This window comes from Pantherophis guttatus, chromosome 5, assembly GCF_059756535.1.
Source record: "Pantherophis guttatus breed Tessera chromosome 5, ASM5975653v1, whole genome shotgun sequence".
Lineage (NCBI taxonomy): Eukaryota > Metazoa > Chordata > Lepidosauria > Squamata > Colubridae > Pantherophis > Pantherophis guttatus.
Genome location: NC_142067.1, coordinates 131,227,676 through 131,250,338, shown reverse-complemented (window position 1 = coordinate 131,250,338; position 22,663 = coordinate 131,227,676).

Below are 22,663 nucleotides of genomic sequence, written 5' to 3'. Positions count from 1 at the left end.
AAAAAGCTTATTGATACGTACTATGACAAAAGTCTAGCTAGGAGTGAAATAAGACATCGCCCTTTGACCTTACAAAAAGTGCTGAGACTATTTTCACACTTGAAGAGAAGAAAGATCGTTTTATTTGTTCTCCACCCAAGTAACAACTCTGAAAAATCAGGCACTTTGACCACCCACTTATTCCTAGAATATTGCACTTCTCACTGAGTGCAAGTAAAAGAAATCAACAATTTTATTTAATGCTTGGAAGAGGGCTACAGTCTATTCAAGTGCTGGGAAACCCCAAATTAATCCAGAGTTGTTGCATCAACCCCAAGAAATCCTTGCTATACAAAGAGTCCCACTTCTTTCTGCCCTGAACCTGTTCTTATCTGGAACCAATTACAGACAAGGGAGGAGAGGCCACCTTTGCCGAACATATTCAAGGGAAGCCTAGCTATCCTTCAGTTGGGGATATTTTAATTTGGATTCCTACCCTGGATTTGGTGGCCATAATTGGCCTTTCAAATATAAGAGCCTATGAAATCCCGTTTGAACAGAGGAATTATCTGGACATAATTGAAAGCACCAGCTAAAGCCCTTGAGCAAATGTAGCTATCAGAATCCTAGCAAGCATTTAATACCAGGAGTGTTTCTAATTTGAAACACCATTTTGTATTCAGAATAGGCCATTTTGATGGGTTTGAAGGGGTTTCATGCTTGAAAATGTAGGTTTTGAGTTCAGAACAGAGTTATTTTGTGTTTGAAACACCCCCAAAATCATCAAGGCAATGATCAGAACTGAAACAATTTGCAAACTCAGAATGGGGTAGTTTCAATTTTGAAATGATTCAGACTCCAAATGTTTGTGCAAATCACTGAAACATAAGGAAGACCATCATTTCGAACTTGAGAAATGGGCAGTAGTGATATATAAAGAAAGGTTATGTTTTAAAAACATAAAATTGTGTAAATGTCTATTGAGATTCTCAGTCCATCCATCTCATGGGAGGTGCCCCTCAAAAGGCAACCGGACTTTTCTTCCTTTTCCCTTGAAGAGGTTTTGTTTCTCACCCAAGAAGCTTCTTCCATTCTGAAGAACTGAAGAAGCTTCTTGGATGAAAAGGGGGGGGGGGGAAGTCCAGCTGCCTTTTGAAAAGCACTTTTGGGATAACATCAGGTACTGCTCAAGCAGGTAAATTATACACTTTTTATATCAATCAACTGAACGTCCATCAGATCAGTAGACTCATGTCCACACTTCTTGAAGAAAGAGGAATAAATTGTGGTTGTCAGGAAAACCCCTCTGATGTCCTTGAAAGTAACCTTAGGAAAAAAAACCCCTCAGCTGATCATGAAGAATTATAGCTACAGTACAGAATAAGACATATAATCGCTTTACATTATCCCATAAATATTACAGGCAGAAGATACGGAGTTAACCTTGGAAAGGTTTATTTAGGCCAGCAGCCAAATTAAAACATTCTCAAAAATACCCAGCCTAGACTTTGCGTCAAACCTATAGTAGAGTAGTAAAAAGAAGCCTCTTCAATCTCTTTAAAACAATTACCAGATTAAAAAAAAAGAAGTTTAGACTGGCTATCAACACATTGGCTTGTTCTTCAGGACCTGCTTAATGACCAGAATGCAATTCATCTGACTTCAGAGCAGCAGCTGCTGTTGGGAAGGGGGGGGAGGTCAAAACAGGCAAAAGTACGCAGGTCAGGGCTAAGATGAAGCTCTAGGGGCAGCTCATTCCAGAGGGCTGGTGCCCCCACAGAGAAGGCTCTCCCCCTGGGTGTCGCCAGTCGGCATTGTTTGGCCGACGGCACCCTGAGGAGCCCCTCTCTGTGGGAGCGTATTGGCCGGTGGGAGGTTGTTGATGGCAGAAGGAGGAAGGTGGAATCTGTACTAGGAAGCCACACCCACCATCCTGGCTATTTGGACCCTCATTTTCCCATAGATGTTGCTTTTCTGGAGACTTAAACTCACTGAGAAGGATTCCCTGCCAATTCCTCTTTGTACCCAGTTCCTCAACCTGGAGTCCTACCCTTTCATTCTGGCTTTCAAGGTTTCTTTGAGGAGATTGTACTTTGGTATTAAAGAAGTTGGACTGAAAATAGAACTTCAGTCACACTTCCTAGCTGCCGTTTATTATTGCTTCATTGCAATAATAATATTACAATATTATACAATAATATTACAATCAATTAAATTTTGCTTTATTATTATTTTTGCTTCATTGATCAGTTGATCTACTGATGCTTCCCTTTTACTTTGAATGTCTCTGTGGAAGCCCTTTACGTCGTTCTTTGCATTTTTCACCCACCTTGATTCATTTTCAGCCTTACCTTTCCTGGCATCATTCCTCCTGTCCTCAGCTGCCTGTGTCCATCTTCTCCTTGACCTGGCTCGTCTTTCCAATACATTGGCTTCCTTGTCATCGGATCGGCATTAAGCCCATTGTAACTTTGAGCGGTCACTGAGCAAATGGTCGTAACTCAAGGATTACCTGTACTTTTGCTATCTTTCGCCACTGTCATTCTACTCCTATTTGCAGGCTTTTTATATTTTATGTCTTCTCCAATTCTTTTTCTTTTCTTTTGCGGTCTCCAGATGTTGCAATGTCTGCTATCCAGACTTTTTCTTTTCTTTTCTTTTCTTTTCTTTTCTTTTTTTGTCTTTCTTTCTGATTGTTACACCCAGGGTGTTTTCTGATGCTGCTATTATATTGGAGTGATGATGTCATGCTGCCATACAGTATGGGGGAAATGCTTGTTTGATGCGAAATGAAGAGTTTTTAAAACACTTTAAACGTGGCAACCGTTATCTGGAAGCTTAAGTTTTAGCTCTCTTATTTCCTATCTAAAATCCCAAGGCTGAATTTCTGCAGTTTGCTACTGAATCTCAGCCTTGGATTCTCAGAGGCATCCAGGATCACGTGCAGCGTAAGTGTGGCTCACATCTTCCCTGTGGGATGAAACTAAAATAAATGGACTAACCCTAAACTTTTCTAAACCATCTGGAAGAAATGGTCCGATGGAACAATAGGGGGTTTGGTTAATGCCTTGTGTGGAGAAAAAACACCCCTCTGTTTAGGCTAGTCAAATATCGGAGCGGGCCATGCTTTTTAAAATGATGGTGATGAACTGGGAATTAAATGAAGCTTAGCCTGTGCTACACTTGCTTCTTTTCATGACATATTGAAGCAATCACTTGCTTTATTTTTTCTTAAGATCAAAATATGTGAATCTGGCCATATCATGGCAGATGAAAAATATGGAGCAGGATGATGAGGGAGGATGGGCAGGTTTTTCTTTTGGCTAAGAGTCAGAAATTGTTTTGAGCTGGAGTTTCCCAGGGCAGGAATGCTGAACGTGCCAATGACTTACCTTCCATTTGCTACAGAGAGGAACACGAGAGGCATAAAGCAGGTTTAATGTTAAGCCACGGGAAGGGAGGGGGGAGGAGGGGCATGCCACGCTTAAATTCAAGGGGGTCTAAGATATGGGTTGAGGTCTTGACTATCAGAAGACGTGGGATTGTTGGAAGTGATTGGCGGTCCGGTGTACAACAAAGTTTCTTCTCTGATCAGGCTGTTTCTGGGAAGCCAAAAGCACCATGCAAAGACAGCCGTATTTAAAAGGCTCCTGAAGACTTGGGCACATTACTGGCGCAGTGGTGCCTATCAGAAAGGGGGCACCCAGGCTTCTTCCCCTGCGCGAATTTAAAGGAAAATGGTTGCCTTAAGACCAGCAAAGATTTTATGCATTTTCAGTGTGGTTTTCTTAATTAAAAAATAAAAGACCAAAAGCCTTGCCAGCAAAGTCTGACCCTTCAGTTTGGGGCTGAAACTGGGAGGTCACATATGGCTTGAGGTTGTCCAGCTTTCCTGTATGCTGTCAAGCATACAGAAGACCATCAAAAATAGTCCGCAGACGTGCAATAACTTCTGATCTGAAGGAGATTATCTTAGTCCTTCTGACCTGGACCTCTGAGGATTGTAACTTGCTTGAATCCTTTATGGGTCGGGATTAGACAGCTATTCCTAATAAAAAAAAATTGAACCAGTTAATTCCTTGCTTGGAATGCTGGAGAGGAGAATGCAGCTGGAAGTGCCAGAGAAGACCTTAAGCTCCTGAGATCTACACTGCTCTTTGTTCCAGAGACCCTCGTCTTAGGACGTCTGGGAAAAAAGCAAACAAAACATCTGCGAGGAAGAGAAAAATAATTTGCCTGGCAAATAGGCAATCTCACCCGGGGTGTCCCGTATGTAGAACGGCCCTTCTCTTAAAGCAGAATTACAAATCTGAAGCAACAGATCAAATTACGCCTTCTACTATCCAAGGGTTCGGTTGGGAAAACATTCCTAGTGATTAAAATAAGGGTTTATTTTCTTCTGAGTAATTCTATCGGTCCACCTTTTGTTGACCTATTTCAACTTTTATTTTAAGATTTTCTTGTGACGGATGGCCAGAACAAGAGAAAATGATTCTGTTTCCATTTATACCAACAATTAGTTGAGCCGTTCAGAAGACCGAGTTAAAAAGAAGGAAAGATATGAAGCGAGGAGAGGATCTGCCATTGAAACAATAATTGAGACCAAATCCATTTGGGTATAGTTTGATCTTCCTTTGCGGTCTTAGTTTTTCCCTTGTAATTCAATACTGATTTCACCACAGCATGTCCCTCCCTCGGTGGAAAGCCATGACATGTTGTTCCTGCTTTTGGCTGGACTCTCAGCCTTCTTACTTTTTACCACTGAAATTCCTTCAATGAACTTGAGTTGCACTTCTACCGAGAAGCCAGAGATTTTGCCACAGAATTGTTAAATTCCCAACAGTTTTGCAATTCCTTGTAGTGGAGGAAAAAAAAACCACACACACAAGGAGCCATTGATGCATGTGCACAGAGTGGGACATTTCTTCCTTAGGTTGAAGAGCCTGAATTTCAGTTGCAAAGTATTAATGTTATTGAAATAGAAAGGCACTCATTATAAAGGTCCTCCAAAACTATCTCCTTCTCTCACACACCCACTTAAATTAAATTCCTTTGCTGTGTCCTGAGGACCCCTGAGAATCTTTTAGTGTTGAGTCTGTATTTTTAGTTTAACTGGCCCTTGCGCTGAGGGCACTTCCTGTGGTTCCACCGTCCAATTTCATTTTCTTACCGATGTATGGTTGAAATGAGGCCCTCTTGGATAAACCTGCATCAGACAACCTTCGGCCAGATCCGATCCATTTTATGGGGCATGGTAAAAGATGAGGCCCCAGAAAGGGGCTTATTCTGCCTTCCCCACCCACATAATGTCCTCGGGGATTTAATTTCACAGTTCTCAAACACGGGACATACACAAAATCTGGGCAGGAATAATAATGCATGGCTATTTTTTCCCCCAAGCACAAAACACAGAGAGTAGAATGTGTATACAGCTGGTTACAAAACGACATGAAATCATAGAAACATAAAGTCATAAGGGGCATTTGGACCATTGACATCCCCCCTCCCTGCTCAGGGAAAAAAAATCTAAATTAAAGCATCCCTGACAGGAGGCGATCCAGACCCTGGTCCGGTGCAATATGAGAAGCCCACCACCGTTTTCTGTAATTAATTCCACTGCCAAAGTGCTCTTACTGCTAGGAAGATTTTCCTACAATTTAAGTGGCATCTGCATTCATGTAGCTTAAAATCATGATTTAGTGTCCTACAATGGAAGAGAAAAAACCTGGCCCTGCTCCTACGTGGCACTGCCTTCAAATGCAAAGGCCCACCAGTGGGCTGTTCTACCCTGCTCTCACCTCCTGCTTTGGAGAAGGTTGGGTAGTTCCTGCTGCCTCACCTCGAATTCATCCCCAAACCTCAGCCTGTCAGAAAGAAAGACAGACAGAAAGAACCAACTTTTCTGGTAATGAAAAGGTCCAAAGGCGAGATGAGATAATTGCAACAGTGGCACCCCCTGCCTGCATAGTGAAGAAATGTGGGGATTGGAGGAGTTAGCCCTACTCCTCTTGGAAGATAATTCAATCTCACAAAAGTTAAACAAAATAAAACCTTGCTATTTAAAAAAAATGCTTTAATTATTAAGAGGCACTCATTCAACTTGAGAAGAGATCATTAGAGAATTGCTCAGATCATGTATCACAGCAACTTGCAAATCAGTTTCCACTCTACAGCCTGAACCTCAACTTGGAATTACATCCTTGCAGCAATTAAGCTATTCAAAGCTAAAGCGATTAGGGGTTTTTTTTTCTTGCTATATGGTGTGGGTATAAGGATGCTTAGAGAGGATTTTGGACTCCAGTTTCAGAAAGACATGAATTTTTGGTTCCTAAAGAAAATTCCTGATGCCCACCGCAGGCACATGGTGTGGGGGGTGGGGGGCCCTCAAGAGGGCTGGGATGACAGTCAGAGCAGAATTTTTTTGCTTACAGGACGTTCTGCACCCAACTTTTGGTCCCTGGAAAGGAAAACTCCTGATGCCACCGTAGGTGAAGAGCACTTGGTCCTCAGAGGAAAGAATTTAAAAGTGGCCAAGTTGTGGTGTCCTTCTAATTGTGCCATAGTAGTTTCTAGACCTGGTTACTTGCATTCTATAAAGAAACAGAAGTCAAAGTATACAAAGTTTAAGAATAAAACTAGAAGTATGGAAAGCTATAACTCCCACTATTATACGCTAGCTGAAATCTGGACAATCTTAGGATTCATCCTCCCTGCATAAAAATAATTTCATGGTCTGGTGAAATAACTTAAAAGAATTAACACGAAGAGTACCTCCAAGTACTCTTATCAAAGCAGAAGTAATTTTTCATTTTATAAATTTACCTTCCCTCATAAACTTACTCGGATTTTAGATCATCCATTTAAAGCATCAATACTGGAACAAAGACATTAGATGACACCTTCCACGATCAGGGGAATATTTACCAGCCTTTCAAATCAGAATGATGAAATCTCATTAAAGGAAGTTGGAAAAAAGTTATTCCAAAACCCATTATTATAGACGCCCAATAACGTGGGAGCTAAGAAAATAACCCTATATATATCTCGTACCATTCAACTGGATGGCCACTGGGACCAGCAGCTCTTCCTGTTTACATAGGTTTAATAATATCTATTATTTCCTGAAGAGATAACAGTGCAGCAACAGCTCAATTATCTGTAATGTTTGAAAGAAGTGCATTATTTTAAAAAATATTCAGTAAAATTTGATTCAGGATCATAAAGTTGACAGTGTGTGTCATGTATGTGATATATTAGATGAGGGTCCGTTATAGACTTCTCCTGCATCTTAATGACAGTAGAAATAATATTACTTTGTTGATGAGGTTTCATTTAGGAGCCTAATAAAGGACCAGACTTTCCACCTCACACCTAAGATCTGTGTTTCACATAATACAAAAAATATATCAAGTGCGTGTCTAGTTGATCCCAACTAGACAACCAAATCTTAACCTGGTCTTTCCAACACTGCACCCATTACTACTGTAACTTAGACCATCCACCTTACTATTGGTTGTCTTCTTCTTCTTCTTCTTCTCCATCTCCTCCTCCTCCTCCTCCTCCTCTCCTCCTTCTCTTCCTTCTTCCTCCTCCTCCTCCTCCTTCTCTTTTCTTCTACCTTTCCCAGCATTAGAGCTTCTCCAGAGAGCTGGATCTCCACATAATATGCCTAAAATAGGATCATTTGAGCCTGGGCGTATGTGCCTCTAATAAGAATTTTGTGTTGCTTTATTTGATGAGCCATTGGTTTGTCTTCTTGGCTACCCACAACATTCTCTGGTGTCTACCCCAACACCAAAGTTGAAACACGACTCTTCCTTTCCTGCTTCTGAAAGTCCAACTTTTCCACCAAGAATATCATCGCTTGCATGATTCTGATCTTTGTGGCTGTAGTTACATCACAACATAGAATAGAAACCCATCTAATTTTACATGTCTTATCATATTGAGAAGATTGAACCTGGCAGATCTAAAATACACTTGCTCAGATGTGTTCATGTTGTAATGAGTGTGACACTTGACAATTAGCAGAACCTAGAACCCCAACTTGAATGTTTGGATGACCTAGGACAGGTTGGGACCCTGGTTATCTTTGTTCTGAAGATATTATTCTCAAACAGAGTAACAAGAGAGTTAAAAGTTGCAATATTGCCCTGTTCTCAGTAGAATCACAGAAAAGCGACTTTGAGACAGATCTCGCCTATTTGAAAAACAGCAGCATCTTGTTGGGGACACAATTGACCTTCAGAACTTCTGAAGGAAACAAAATGGGTCGTGATGTGGCCAGAGAAAAATGTTCTGAAGAATTCTTTGAATTGAACCACGAAGACGGAGGGCACAGGGGGGAAAGACCCCTTGCGAAGCACACTTGAACTTTCTACATCTTGGACCATCCTCAGGGAGAGCAACCCACAACAGAGTCAGTTTAAGGTTTCTGCCCTGGGGAAAATCCTTGCCAGGCCCTCAATATCCCATCAGGACAATAAAAGAAGCCAAGATCTCGGACTCAGGAAACACTGAAACAATGTCAGATTGTTTGCAAGACCGTTTTGCATTGTGCTGCGGTGCTCGTGGCAGACTGAGTGGAAGCTTCCCAACCTCTTACAAAAGACTTACATCTGGTCCACTCTGGGGAGAGCGAGAATTTTACACCCAGGAGCCAACAGGACTCGGGCTGAGGGAACACCTTGACGGCTGCCCTGTCTCCTCACCGCTTACTCCTCTCTTTTACAGGATACAATTATCATTGTATTTTTAGAGTGACTTCAGTGGCAAAGACTTCTGCAGTAAGAAACTATATTTACACTCTACATTCAACAAATTAATTTCCAAATTAGAAATTTCAGGAAGGCTCCTACTCGGGCTTCCTCTGAAAAGGAAATAAATATACACGATGCCCTTAGAAGGGAAAAAACGAGGACAATGCCTTCATGTAAATAATGCCTCCCTCCCTTTTTATATAATGCATAAGAATCTTAACAGAAGGGCCAAGACTCTGAATTATAGCTGTGGGTGTATGAATTATAATGAATGACTCTGCTACTTGCTCCCCATCAGAAAAAAACGCTTCCTCTCTCTTATTTTAAAAATATAATAAGTCTGGCCTAATTTTACCTCAAGCCTGAAGTCAGTCACGTAACCCATATAACAATTAGAAATCTTTTCTCAAATTGTTGCCTTCTGTCACCATTCGTTATATATTTAGAGGGAAATCTGGACTTTGTTACCTTGCTGTATTTCCAGTTTGGGCTTCTGAAAACTCAAGATGGATCCCAGTTTTCACAAACTACCGGTATCATTCTACAAGGACAGAAAAAAACGACAATAATGGACATTTTAATGCCGCCTTTATTAATAACTCAAGACTTCTCCTCAGGGGTGAAATGTAAAAATTGTTACTACCAGTTCTGTGGGGGTGGCTTGGTGGTGGTGGTGGGGGGTAATGTGAATGGGTGGGCATGGCCAACCTTTTTTTTTAAAACTTTTGAAAGCATTTTTTCTATTTTTCTATTGAAAAACCTCTGCCGATCAGGCAACTCAGCTGGGATCGTCAGAGACTTTTCAAAGCATTTTTTTTAACCACCTCTTCGGCCAAGAGGTTGCAGAAAAAAATGCTTTGAAAAGCCTCTGATGATCCCAGCTGAGCCGCAGAGATTTTTGCTACCAGTTCTCCGAACCACCTGCCACCATCGCTACCAGATCGGGCGATCCAGTCCGAACCGGGAGCATTTCACCCCTGCTTCTCCTCCTATTTTCTCCAGAACAACAACCCTATGAGTGAGTGGGACTGAGAGAGAGTGATTGGGCCAAGGCCACCTAGTTTTTCATGCTGAAGGTGGGACTAGAACTCACTGTTTCCTGGTGATTGGCCCAAAGTGACCCAGCTGGCTTTCATGTCTAAAGTGGGACTAGAACTCACCACCTCCCGGTTTCTAGACTGCTGCCTTTGCCCTAGACCAAGCACCTTACAAATGGCTCAACTACACAGGTGGCTCAGGTTGAGGAGCATTGATCTGGTCTCCTAGCAGTTGCCTTCGCTCCTTTAGCACCAGGTGCATGTGTTCCTGAATCATTCAAGGCCAGCGAGTGTTCCCAACACAGTCAAGAGGAATGAATTAAGCACCTTGACAGGTACCCAAAGCCCCACCGGGTGCTTCTGTGTGTCCCTGCCGCACATCATGCCCAGAACAGGCGGGGAAAATCCAGGCCACCATTAAGCCAGTCAAGAGAGGCAATTTGCTAACCTGCTATCTAGTGATCACATCTGGATGCTCCTGCCCTGATGGGGCAGCCTTTGCCTTAACGAAGGTCGTCGGCCGTTCAGGAGGGCTGTTTTCTTAAGGTATCATATGACGAGGGCTTTTGCCCGGGGTGCCTGAGGAATTTGGAAGACCTCCCGCAGGACTGGCATTGCTGTCCTGTTCCATCCCCTGGTGGGGGGGGGACAGAATTTGGAGCCCCTTTGGAAGGGGAAACGCTCCCGGCCCTAATTCTCTTAGAATGAAACATCTAAAGAGGTTTTTTTTTTTTTTAAGGAGACACTATTGTGGAGGCCGGTAAGCTTCACTTGAGTGGCTGCAAAACAGAGAAATGTTTTCCATCAAAAGCTTTTGCAATTAGCTTTTTATTTACTTAAGCAATTGCTGTGTTAACCATGTTGTGTTACGTTTTAACTGATTTATATGTATTTTAATTATGGTTGGCTGCCATCCTGCCTCACTCAGTGTTATCTGCGATGACCTCAGGTTGAAACAATAAACATCGTGGCTGATTGACATGGCAGTGCCGGCTCCAGTTGGAGACACCATGCAAGAACGATGCAGGGGTCTCTCTCTCTCTCTCTCTCTCTCTCTCTCTCTCTCTCTCTCTGTGTGTGTGTGTGTGTGTGTGTGTGTGTGTGTGTGTGTGTGTGTGCTGTACTGGGCCTCCTCTGGGCCACCCTGTCTGAGTCGGCTGCTGCTTCAGAAGCCCTGGCACTTTCCCTGGGAATCTCTTCCTCTTCCTCATTGGGAAGGAACAAGGGAAGAGAGAACAATCTACCACAAAGCACCACTAGATGGCAGCAAGCAGTTTTGGGGTTCTGTATTTCTTTGCTGCCATCGAATGCATGGCTGGAGTTTTTCAACCCAAATATTGGATGCTTGAAAGAGTTTCAGATGAGACAGGGTGCATGTGCAGCTGTGTGAATGGGAGAACAGTGATTCCTCCGTCTCTTCTAATGATTGAGCAGGAAAGGTGAAGAGTTACAGGGGAGGTCAGAGGACATCAACCCAGGCTGCAAAACAGAGAAATGTTTTCCATCAAAAGCTTTTGCAATTAGCTTTATATTTACTTAAGCAATTGCTGTGGTAACCATGTTGTGTTACGTTTTAACTGATTTATATGTATTTTAATTATGGTTGGCTGCCTCACTCAGTGTTATCTGCGATGAGAGGGAGCTGAAACTGCAGGAACCTTGGGCGAGAGTGACCATGTCATACTAGAATTCAACATAATGCAAACACAAGGAATAGTACACAATGATACCAGAGTCTTAGATTTTAAAAGAGCTGATTTTAATAAACTCAGAGAGAACTTGGGAAAAATTCCTTGGATGAATATCCTAAAGGGGAAAACAACTCAAGAATCTTGGGAAACTCTGAAAAATATGATCATAAAAGCCCAGACCAGCACAATACTGCTGAGAAAAAAAAAACAAGAAATCCAAGAAGAAACCAGCATGGCTGCACAAAGATCTCTCTGACAAATTGAAAGACAAAACGAACAAGTACAAAAAACGGAAAGAGGGACACATAACTAAGGCAGGATATCAACAGATAGCCAGAATCTGCAAAGACAAAGTCGGGAAAGCAAAGGCTCACAATGAACAAAAACTTGCAACGAAGTCAAAGATAGCAAAAAAAGTTTCTTTCAACATATAAATAACAAGAAAAAAAATCAAGAAAACAGTCGGTCCACTAAAGAGAGATGATGGCAAGGAAGTAACAGGCAACAGAGAGAAAGCAGAGCTGCTCAACTCATTATTTGCATCGGTCTTCACGCAAAAAGAAACTATAGCCCAACCTACCACAAACATAACTGTAAAAAACAGACTGGAAATAAAAGTTAAAATAAGCAAAAAAAAAAAAAACAGTAAGAGAACACCTGTCTGATCTTGATGAATTCAAATCACCAGGACCTGATAGATTACATCCCAGAGTTCTAAAGAATAGAATAGAATAGAATAGAATAGAATAGAATAGAATAGAATAGAATAGAATAGAATAGAATAGAATAGAATAGAATAGAATAGAATAGAATTTTTTATTGGCCAAGTGTAATTGGACACACAAGGAATTTGTCTTGGTGCATACATACTCAGTATACATAAAAGAAAAGATACATTCGTCAAGAATCATAAGGTACAACACTTAATGATAGTCACAGGGAACAAATAAGCAATCAAATCATATTAGGAAACAGTCAATATAAATCATAAGGATACCAGCAACAAGGTTACAGTCATACGGTCATAAGTGGGAGGAGATGGGTGATGGGAACGATGAGAAGATTAATAGTAATAGTAATGCAGACTTAGTGAATAGTTTGACAGTCTTGAGGGAATTATTTGTTTAGCAGAGTGATGGCATTCGGGGAAAAACTGTTCTTGTGTCTAGTTGTTCTGGTGTGCAGTGCTCTATGTCCAGGATGCGAGGGGTCTATAAATATTTTCACAGCCCTCTTTTTGACTCGTGCAGGATACAGGTCCTCAATGGAAGGCAAGTTGGTAGTGAGGTGTCAGATGTCATCTCAGATGTCATCTCAGAACCACTGCACCACATCTTTCAAAAACCCTGGAACACCAGGGAACTACCAGAGGACTGGAAAAGAGCTGATGTGCTTCCCATCTTCAAAAAAGGAAAAAAAACAGACCCAGGAAACTACAGACCAATCATCCTAACATCAATACCTGGGAAGATACTGGAAAAGATAATAAAAAAACAGATCTACCAACACCTAGAAACGAGTAAAGTAATAACTAGCAGCCAGCATAGGTTTGTTAAAAACAGATCATGCCAAACCTTATTTCATGCCATCTTGTTTCATTCTTCAACACAGTGACTAAATTAGTAGACCAGCGAAATACTGTGGTCATAATATACTTAGACTTCAGCAAAGCATTCGACAAAGTAGACCACGACCTACTTCTTCGTAAGCTAGAAAAAAGTGGGATAGATAACTTCACCCCCAGATGGATTTGCAAACCGTTCTCAACGAGTAGTCCTTAATAGGTCCAAGTCTATATGGAGAGAAGTTCGGTCTGACCTAAGCGTAGTACACAAAATTATCTGCTACAATGTCCTACCTGTCAGTGGCTACTTCAGCTTTAACCACAACAATACATGAGCACACAATAGATATAAACTCAAGGTAAACCGCTCTAAACTCGATTGCAGAAAATACAACTTCAGCAACAGAGTGGTCAATGCCTGGAATGCACTACCTGACTGTGGTATCTTCCCCAAACCCCCAAAACTTTAACCTTCGACCGTTTACTGTTGACCTCACCCCATTCCTAAGAGGTCTGTAAGGGGCGTGCATAAGTGCACCAGCGTGCCTACAATCCCTGTCCACTGAACAGAAGGATGGACTATTCTGACTTTATTGTCGGTGTCATCTGGCCCAGTCACTGTGAGAGGGTGACTGGGATAATTATCCTCCTAACGTGGTGGGATGACACTGGCCTCTTCCATTGCCGTGAGAGGGCAGTGAAGCCCAGCTCCTGGTACGAAGATCTACTCTTGATCCAGTACTATTGGACTATCTGGTGAAGCCCTGACCAGTTTACTTTCCACCTCTGTTTTTTGTGATGTTTACAGCTGCTGACCTTCTTGCGCTGCGAGACTCCCCCCTCTCGCAGGTTTAGCCCTCCTCACTATCGAGGGCCTACCTTGATGACGGATTTTGGAATCCCGAGAGGTGGCATGGTGCGAAGAGGGGGTTGTGGGGTTTTTTGGGGAAGTTTTTAGATAGGATTTTAAAGGGCTCTGGGAGGGGGGTGGGTTGTGTGGGTTTGGGGGAGAACCCGCGGGGGAGGAGGCCTGGTCCGTCTGAAGAGCGCGGTACGGGAGGTGCGGGACTCAGGGTCAAGGAGGGGGTTAGAGCTTCTGCTGTTGATGGATATTATATCAGTACTGTGGGTGGGAGGGGCAGATATGGTGGGAGCAGGGGGCCATATCATATTATGGGAGCGTGCACTCGCTGTCTTCGAGCGGTGGCGCGCTCCGGCCTCCAATGCTCCTCTCGTTCCCCAGGTTGCACAGATCCTCAGGCCCTGGGCAATTGGCTGATGCTATGCAATGCCAGGTCCGTGGTAAATAAAGCCCCCCTCATTTGTGATCTAGTTCAGGAGGGGGGAGCAGATCTGGCAGGAATTACGGAGACCTTGTTGAGCCAAGAGGGGGGGAGGCCCTTCTTGAAATGTGCCCTCCTGGTTTCCGCGCATTTCATCAACTGAGGTCACAGGGTAGGGGTGGGTGGGGGGTTGTTATAAAAGAAGGTCTTGGTCTGAGGGAGGCCACTGTTCCTCAGATTGCCGGTTGTGAGTCCCTCCTGGTGAAGTGGGGTCATGGGGTACAGGTGGGCTCACAGAGACCACTGAGGGGCAGCTGTAAAAGTCTCTTCCCTTTATGCTCCCTCTCATCCTTAGCTAAACTGGGTGGAGACAGGACTCTGAACTCTTTCTCATTGGGGAGCCCCATCTGTGAAATTTGCCTCAAGGTCCAGCAAATTCTGCTGATCTCCCAGAGCATCCCCAGGTTCTGTTTCTCTCAACCCTGAGGCAGAATCCTCCTCCTTCTTCCAGCTTTCCTGGTTGACCTGTTGGGTCCTTCTCAGAAGCTTTCCTCAGTTTGAGCTCCACTTTTGTCGACTTCACAAATACCTTCCTTAGCAGAGTAGAGTGTGGGTTGCTTTGCCACAGCCTTTGATTAGGTGCTGCCACCTGCTGTGACCTTCTCAGAAGACAAAAGTCAAAAAAGGAACGGGGTCCTTTCGCCTTCTCTTCTCTGTCTATGATCCTTTAGCCAGTTTTCCTGAGTGGTAGATACTTTCCCTCTTATTTTGAATGTATCTGAAGACCTTTTTGGTTCTTTGTAACCTTTATCAACCTTGAATCACCTTCAACTTTACCATAACACCATCACTTTTCTCTCTTCCTTGTGTCCTGGCCCCCTTTCCATCCTCCATGTATGCCCTTGTTTGCTATGCTTTCTGGCCTCCATGTTGGCTTCTTCTGCTGATCTCCATTATTTTCCTTACTGTAATTGTTTCCAATTGTTCTCTTAATATCTTCTCTCTCTCTTTTTTTTAAACTATTACTTAGCTTGAACTGTTTTCTCCATTTGTTTCTTCCAGAGAATCCTAATAATTATTGCTATGGGTTTATTAAAATCTGTTTACTTGAGGTCCAAGTGGCTTTAGTTGGAATTCTTTTTGATTGAAGCCACATAGAAACTTAAGTAAGCAAATAAATAAATAAATAAATAAAATTTGACTATGTTCAATGTTATTTTCTCTTCATGGGTTGACTGTGCCCTCTGTATTGGTTAAGATCAAGTTAAGAATAGTTGATCCCTTCGGGTCTTCCTCTGCTCTCTGAAGGATTTCCCACATCTTGTGGGAATAGGAGAGATTTTAGATAGGAATTTGTACTTCCTGAATCTGCATCAATATCTTAGTTAGAGGAAGTGATAAATAACAATATCTGTTTGTGTTTGAATTCTCTTCCATGGATTTTGCTCTGTGTACTGTTAATTTGTTTATCTAGTAAGAGTTTTTCCCAACATTAATTTTTTTTAAAAATTAGAGCATTAAAAAAAGGCCAACAGTCTTATATCGTATAACCCAAATGTTATGAAATGTCAATATTCTCCAATTCTCATGAATGTGCAAGTCTTGCAAATTTGGGGGGGGATTAAAAAAAATACATTGCCATTTGAGATTGGGGGGAAGGTTGGGGACCTCCTGGGCCCTACTTAGTATTGACCTAAATGTAAATATTTCTGACCAAGCATTTGCTGAATTCTTTCTGACAGCCATGGCCCCTCGGTCTCTGACCCAAATATAGGACAGACAGAACTTCACTGCATGTCCAATTCATAACCAACAATTCTATTTTAAAGAGAAAAAGCAAATTCATATATTTTCAGGTTCAAAATTGGGTGAACTGAATTGTACTTTTTAAAGTCTTATGAATCCCAAATCACATTCCACCACACCCCCCATGATTTCAGGGGAAAATCTTAAGAGGGGCATCAGAAGATGGAAAACTCAGCGCAGGTGCAAGAAAGTGGCTGCAATGGATTCCAGGCTCCAAAGGTCTCCATCGTCTTACGCAGGAACCGTTGCTCCATATGCGATCAGGCCTCGTCCAACACCTCTACCTCTACGTTCTCCCCAAGGACATTCCAGTGGGGGAAACGTTTGGTTTCTGCTGACCCAAACATTGAGCTGGAATTGCCCAACTCTTGTGAGCTGTGAGTGGGAGGTCCTTCGTGTGTGTCAACGATAATTATGTGGTTCTGATCGAGACACGGGAGACCTTTAACTGGACACCACATTCTCCTTTTCAGAAATGAACATTTCACAATGTTTATTATGTTGTGGCCAAACTGGCACAGGGTGATGAAATATGTGACGGTTGCTCGTTCAGCCATTTGCATTGGAGGCTCCAGGAGGAAACTGTGAAAATAAGCATTGTTTTAAAAAGAAAAGCCTTTGGATTTTGCCCTTGGAAGACCAACTCAGGGATCATAACGGCAGCATTAGTTACCAACAACTAATTAATTGCAGATGTAATTAGCAGGGTTAAAAAAAATTTAAAATGAATCCGCTGTTCAAGGTAAAAGAGCTTAAAAGTATGAGTCATTTGTAAAAGCAGCAAAGGCGGAATAACCCTAACCCTAAAATAGAGCATAAATAAAACAAATAAGCTCCGTGCAGAGAGCCTGGGGCCGGTCGCTTTGCTTCCCTCTGTTTTTACCACCCAGGGATGCTGCCTTGAACAAGCACGCAGGTGCTGCCTGCTTCTCTGGTTATGTAGGAAGTCCTCAATTCATGGCCAAAGCTGGGACCAGAATTTCCATTGCTAGGCATGACGGTTGTTAAGTGAATCACACCCGATGTTGTGACCTTTTCTGCCATGGTTGTTGAGTGAATCTGGCTTGCCCCGTTGACTTTGCTTGTCAGAGGCCAACTGCTGACTCTCCGATGCTGCAACCGTTGTAAATACCTCCGAATTTTGATCCCGTGGCCAGGGTGGGAGCTGCAGCTCCTTGTAAGGGCAAGGAGAGCAACCATAAGTCACTTTGTTCAGGGCCGTTGTAACTTCAAACACAAAAGGTGACTCAGTGGAGTTGCTACTCAGTGCAAGGCAGGGGTGAAATGCTCCCGGTTCGGACCAGATCGCCCGATCCGGTAGCGATGGAGGCGGGTGGTTAGCGGTAGCAAAAATCCCTGCCCCCCCCCATGCCCAGCTGAGCTGCGCGATCATCAGAGGCTTTTTTTTTTACTTTTAAAAGCATTTTTTCTACAACCTCTTCGGCCGAAAAAATGCTTTTAAAAGTAAAAAAAAAGCCTCTGATGATCACACTGCTCAGCTGGAATCATCAGAGGCTTCTAAAAGCATTTTTTTCTGCAACCTCTTCAGCCGAAGAGGTTGTAGAAAAAAAAATGCCTTTAAAAGCCTCTGGCGATCCCAGCTGAGTTGCCTGATCGTCAGAGGCTTCTAAAAGCATTTTTTTCTGCAACCTCTTAAGGTTGTAGAAAAAATGCTTTTTAAAAAAAAAAAAAGTTGGCCACGCCCACCCAGTCACATTACCCCACACACACCAAGCCACGCCCACAGAACTAGTAGTAACAAATTTTACATTTCATCTCTGGTGCAAGGAGAAAAGTTTTCCTCTACGAAAATGAACTCAAGTTGAATCCAAGATTTTCCCCACTGACCAACTACTAGTTAGGCCAGTGTTTCTCAGTCTCAAAACCTTAAGATGCTTAGAGAGTTGGAGGCCACACATCTTAAAATTGCCGAGAAACCCTGATTAGCTTGATAGGAAAGATATAATTCCCAAGCTTCTCAGCCAGCAGCCATGTCCTCTCCCGCAGGAGGAGGGTTCCTGGTGTATGGAAGAGAGCTGTCATCCACTCTGCTGCCATTTCAAGATCTATCCTGGTATCTCCAGGAAGCAAACAGAGGCGAATAAGGCCGGGTCCATTTAGGAGACAGATAAAATCATCCAAGGGCAGCTGTGTCACTAAAATCAAGATTTTAATCATCACCTGCTGAGAAGGTGGCTTGATGCCGTCTTTAAAATCTTCAGAGACTAGAACAACATCAAGGCGAAAGTAGCTGTGCTGAAAATCCCTTCCCCAAGTCCATCCTGAAATCTCCAATCCAGAATCCTTTGCATGCTAGGAAACCCTGGAAAAGAGAGGAGCACTACAGTGGTGACGTCTAGGCCCCAGATTGAATTTCCTCTGGGCTCTGCTATCACTGACTGACCTGGCCATAAAAGCGAAGGTTTTTCTAATTAAAGGGATTTCATTTATCTTCACACAGACTGTGAACTCCTGGATACAATATGAGCACCTGTTCACGTTCACCGGATGTGTTCACAAGGAGCCTGGGCAATCAAGGCTGACCCTGAAGGATGACTCATTCCAGCTCTATGATTTGCTGGTGCTAAGAAACTTTATTGTTCATTTATTCATTTGGGCTTAAAAAAACCCACCTCCATCCACCCCTTTGGAATCAGTGACGGAGGCGTGCAAACGTCTTAAGACCTCAGCGCATGCAGTGAACCTGAATGTACCTACAGATGAGGAGATCCAAGGATCACAGGCTTCTTTCCTGCTTGCCCTGAATCAGATTAGCTTCCTTTGGATCCGAGCCACAGCATTATTTGCACAGATCTAGGACAGCCTAAATTGAAAGGGAAGACAAAGTCACAACGTCCCGTTCTGCCTCCTTCACCCCATGGCTTTCTCCCTCCTTCTCCTCCTCCCTTCCCTCCTCATCCAGCCCTGCTTTGGACACCAACTGCTATTTCTTTTTCCTCATCCACGGAAAAAGCTCGACTGCAATGCACAGAAAAAGACACAATAATGTTCAAAGGTGCGGCCTTCTCGGAAGGACTCTGGGGAGAAAGGAGGCGGATGAAAGAAGGACCAGGCCACGTTTATTTGTTCTCTGCAAAGGCATCTGCCAGATTACTGTGGGTTACCTCTGCTGCTCCTTCACCCGCCAGCCCTCTTCTGCACATAGATCAGGTTCAGTTGAAGCCTGTCTCTATTTGTTCCTGAGATGTTGCTGTCAGCATTTTGCTGTCCAAACATCTGCAAGCCAAAAGCATCAAAAGCAAAACAAACCACCAGCCCCCTCCGATGGATTTCAGAAACAATCGGAGGTGAAATTCCTTCTTTTGTCCTTTTTTTCTCAGCTGTGCAAACAGGAGCAAATCGGTCGTGTAGCTCTACTACCTGAGGGAGGGAGTCCACTTCCTGCTATGAAGCTGATCGGAGCCCGGAATTTAAGGAAGGAAGGAGGCCCTCCTGGAGAGGATCCGGCTGTCGCCCATCTACGAAGATGGTGGTCTTCTCAAGATTGCAAGGGGAGCCCAGCAAGAAACAGATTTAACAGATTAACAGAGTTGGAAGGGACCGTATAGGTCATCTAGTCCAACCTCCCGCTCAAGCGGGAGACCCTATTCCATTTCTGACAAATGGCAGTCCAAGCTTTTGCTTTGGATGAGAATTAGGTTGAGGGTGGAATGGATGCTGCTGAATTACAGGCTAGCAAGTTTGAAAGTTTGGACACATAGGTCCCCTCTCTGCTTCTGAAAGGACGCCTCTCTTTCCCCAAACTTTCAAAGGGAAGAGAGGTCTCCCCTCTCAGTGTGTTGCTTTACATGGGGGGGGGAGGGGCGGAGGAGGAGGAGGAGGAATGTCTATTGAGTCCAAGCCAGAATTGGAGTATTAGTAGAGCCATGAAGCTGTACAAGAAAGGAAAAAATGAATTTTGTATGGTTGGCAGAGAAGCTGGTTGCAGAAACCCCGTGGAGTCTGGGGACAAAACACATGAAACTTTGCTGGGGTTGCATCTTTGTCCTGGAACTTAAGGACATGGGAGAATTCTGGATGAGGAATTTGGGCCGTGTTTCTTCAGTGCCTCCTAATGCACTAGCAGCCAGCAAAATCCAGCTAAGTCTTCACCCTCTGAAGTGCACAGGGAAGTCTTCGATCTTCTCTCTTTTTTAAAAAAGAATGAAATACATCGTCTCCCTCCCCCACCTCACTGAAACCAGGAAAGCCTCAGCAGAGATGGATTGTAGACAAGGAATGGAATGAGAGAAATAGGTACATAGGAGCAACTCGGATAGAAAAGGCCTTTAAAAAAGCATTTGGAGTACAACAACCTACAACGGCCTATTAAGCCACCTAACCCAGGTCTCCTGCTTATGCTGGCCCTGGCTAAGGATTTGCCTCTTGTGAGAAGCAGGGATTGTTTCTTCTAGCATTTCTGAGTTCTCCCCCATCATTTCAGAAAGAGACAAATCCAGACTTAGCAGCAAGCCGAGAGCAAAGACTCTTCTTCCAGGTTCGGCCAATGGGAAGCAGGTGCTGGAGGAACAGCTCTTCCACCAACAACCCTCCCAGCTCCTGCCCTGAACTCTCCAGGGTTCTGATAAGCGCTAAGACCCCGTTTCACTTGTGCTGGTCTGGCTCTCCTCGAGGGATCGCTTCAAAACCGGCCCCCTTGCTAGATCAGGATACTGATTTATTTTGCTTATTTAATTCAATTTTAAGGTTGCCCCAAACGACTCTGGAGGGCTTATGGGTCAAAGACAACAGCAGTGTTTTTTCAGCTGACTGGTCTGTAGTTAAGATTCTTTTTTTTCCCCTTCTTTTTAAAAACTGGAACAACTGGAACTCCTCGGCTCTCTAGGATCACTCAGTGATTATACCTCAGAGAAGTTTTATCATCTCTCGCTGATATTCATGGTTTGGCCAGACCGTCTGCTGTTGCTTATGAATTCTGAGATGGAGTTCATCTGGTCTTGGAGATATAATATGAAGCATTTCCTGTCTCTATGCCTCCTCTTTCATTCTCCCCTTCACAGGGATTGGATGGAATTCGTGGGTTTGGCCTTTTTTGCCTGTTGCCTTGATCAATAATTAAATACACAGCTTATTAAATAAGCAATTTAATAAAATAAAGTAAGATGAAAAATAATTAAAACAATAGTCTAATTAAAAAGGGAAAGGGGAAAAGCAAAAAAGCAAAAACTAAACTAAAAACGATAAATATATAATACTGTGTATATGTAGATAAAAATGTGTATATAAAAATGTTCACGTTAGAAAACTTTGAACTAGGAATTGAGTAGCTTTGCTGTTCTGAGGTAAAAAGAAGCAAATGCAAGAAGAGGCCAGTTACTGAAGACTTCACCCTGAGGAACCATCCACGTGTAATGGTTGGTTCAGCTTTTGAAGAGCCTTAAGGTCAGCCAAGGGCTGCAACCTTCTTTGGCACTTCTTCTACAATCCTGGGATGGCTGTGGAGACCAGAACCTCAGGCCTGACTAGGTGTTTCCCTGGCGTCCTTGGGAGAACTAGGCTCTTCTATCTCTGCAGCTTGTGTGGTGGCGAGTTCCTTTTCCACCGTCTTCTGCGTCTGCCGCTCTTAGAGAAGACCTGGCTTCTTTGATCTCACGCCCCAAATTTTGTATTTAGGGCACTTCACGGGTCCTACACCAATTTCCCCAGCAAACCGTCTTTTCTCAAACTCCAACCATTCAACATTTATTGCGATGCAATGTGTGGATGACCTTAAGGGAGAAGGGAAAGAGGTGCTGCCCAAGAAACAATCAGACAAGAGAAGGAAGAGCCCCCAAGGGTTTAATGGTCAGAGAAAGGAAAGGAAAGGGCCCACCCTAATGGATCAGGCAGTTAAAAGTGGTGGTGGTGGGAAGTTTGTACTTCGGACTTGCAAGACTGTGTTAACATATCCTTAAAGCAGATGTAGCTCATCTGGTTGTGTTTCCTATAAGGTTTACATGGGAGGACTGATATTTATTCAAGGTTCCACCTCAGCTGCACAAATCAGGTAACCACTAGATGGCAGCCAAAGGATTTTAAAAATAACCTTTAAATCTTTGCTGACTCCTAGTGGTCAATCAATAATAAAATTTTAAAATGTTCAGTGAGTAATAGGAAGTAGTGTGTTGGGGGGGAGAACACAACATAGTGCACAGAACACTATGCATGCCAACTGAAAGAGGGGTTTCACCCAAGTGTTGATGTTGAAAAGAACTGGAGTTTTGGTTAAGTGACCCACCAATTATGGGCCTGTACATTAAAACTGTACAAATAGCAGCATAACATACACCATCCTTGATGTGTAATAACAACTCACTCTGAGAGCAGCAGGATTTAGGACAGCAGGAGTTTTGACAGCTTCAGGATGGGGAACTAAACAAGTCGTGTGGCTATAATGTAGACCAGTGTTTTTGTTTTTGTTTTTGTTTTCAAACTTGGCAAATTTAAGATGTGTGGACTTCAGCTCCCAGATTTCTCATCTACCCTTGGCTTCCATCAATTGTGGGAGATGAAGCCCACATATTTTAAAGTTGCTAAGTTGAGA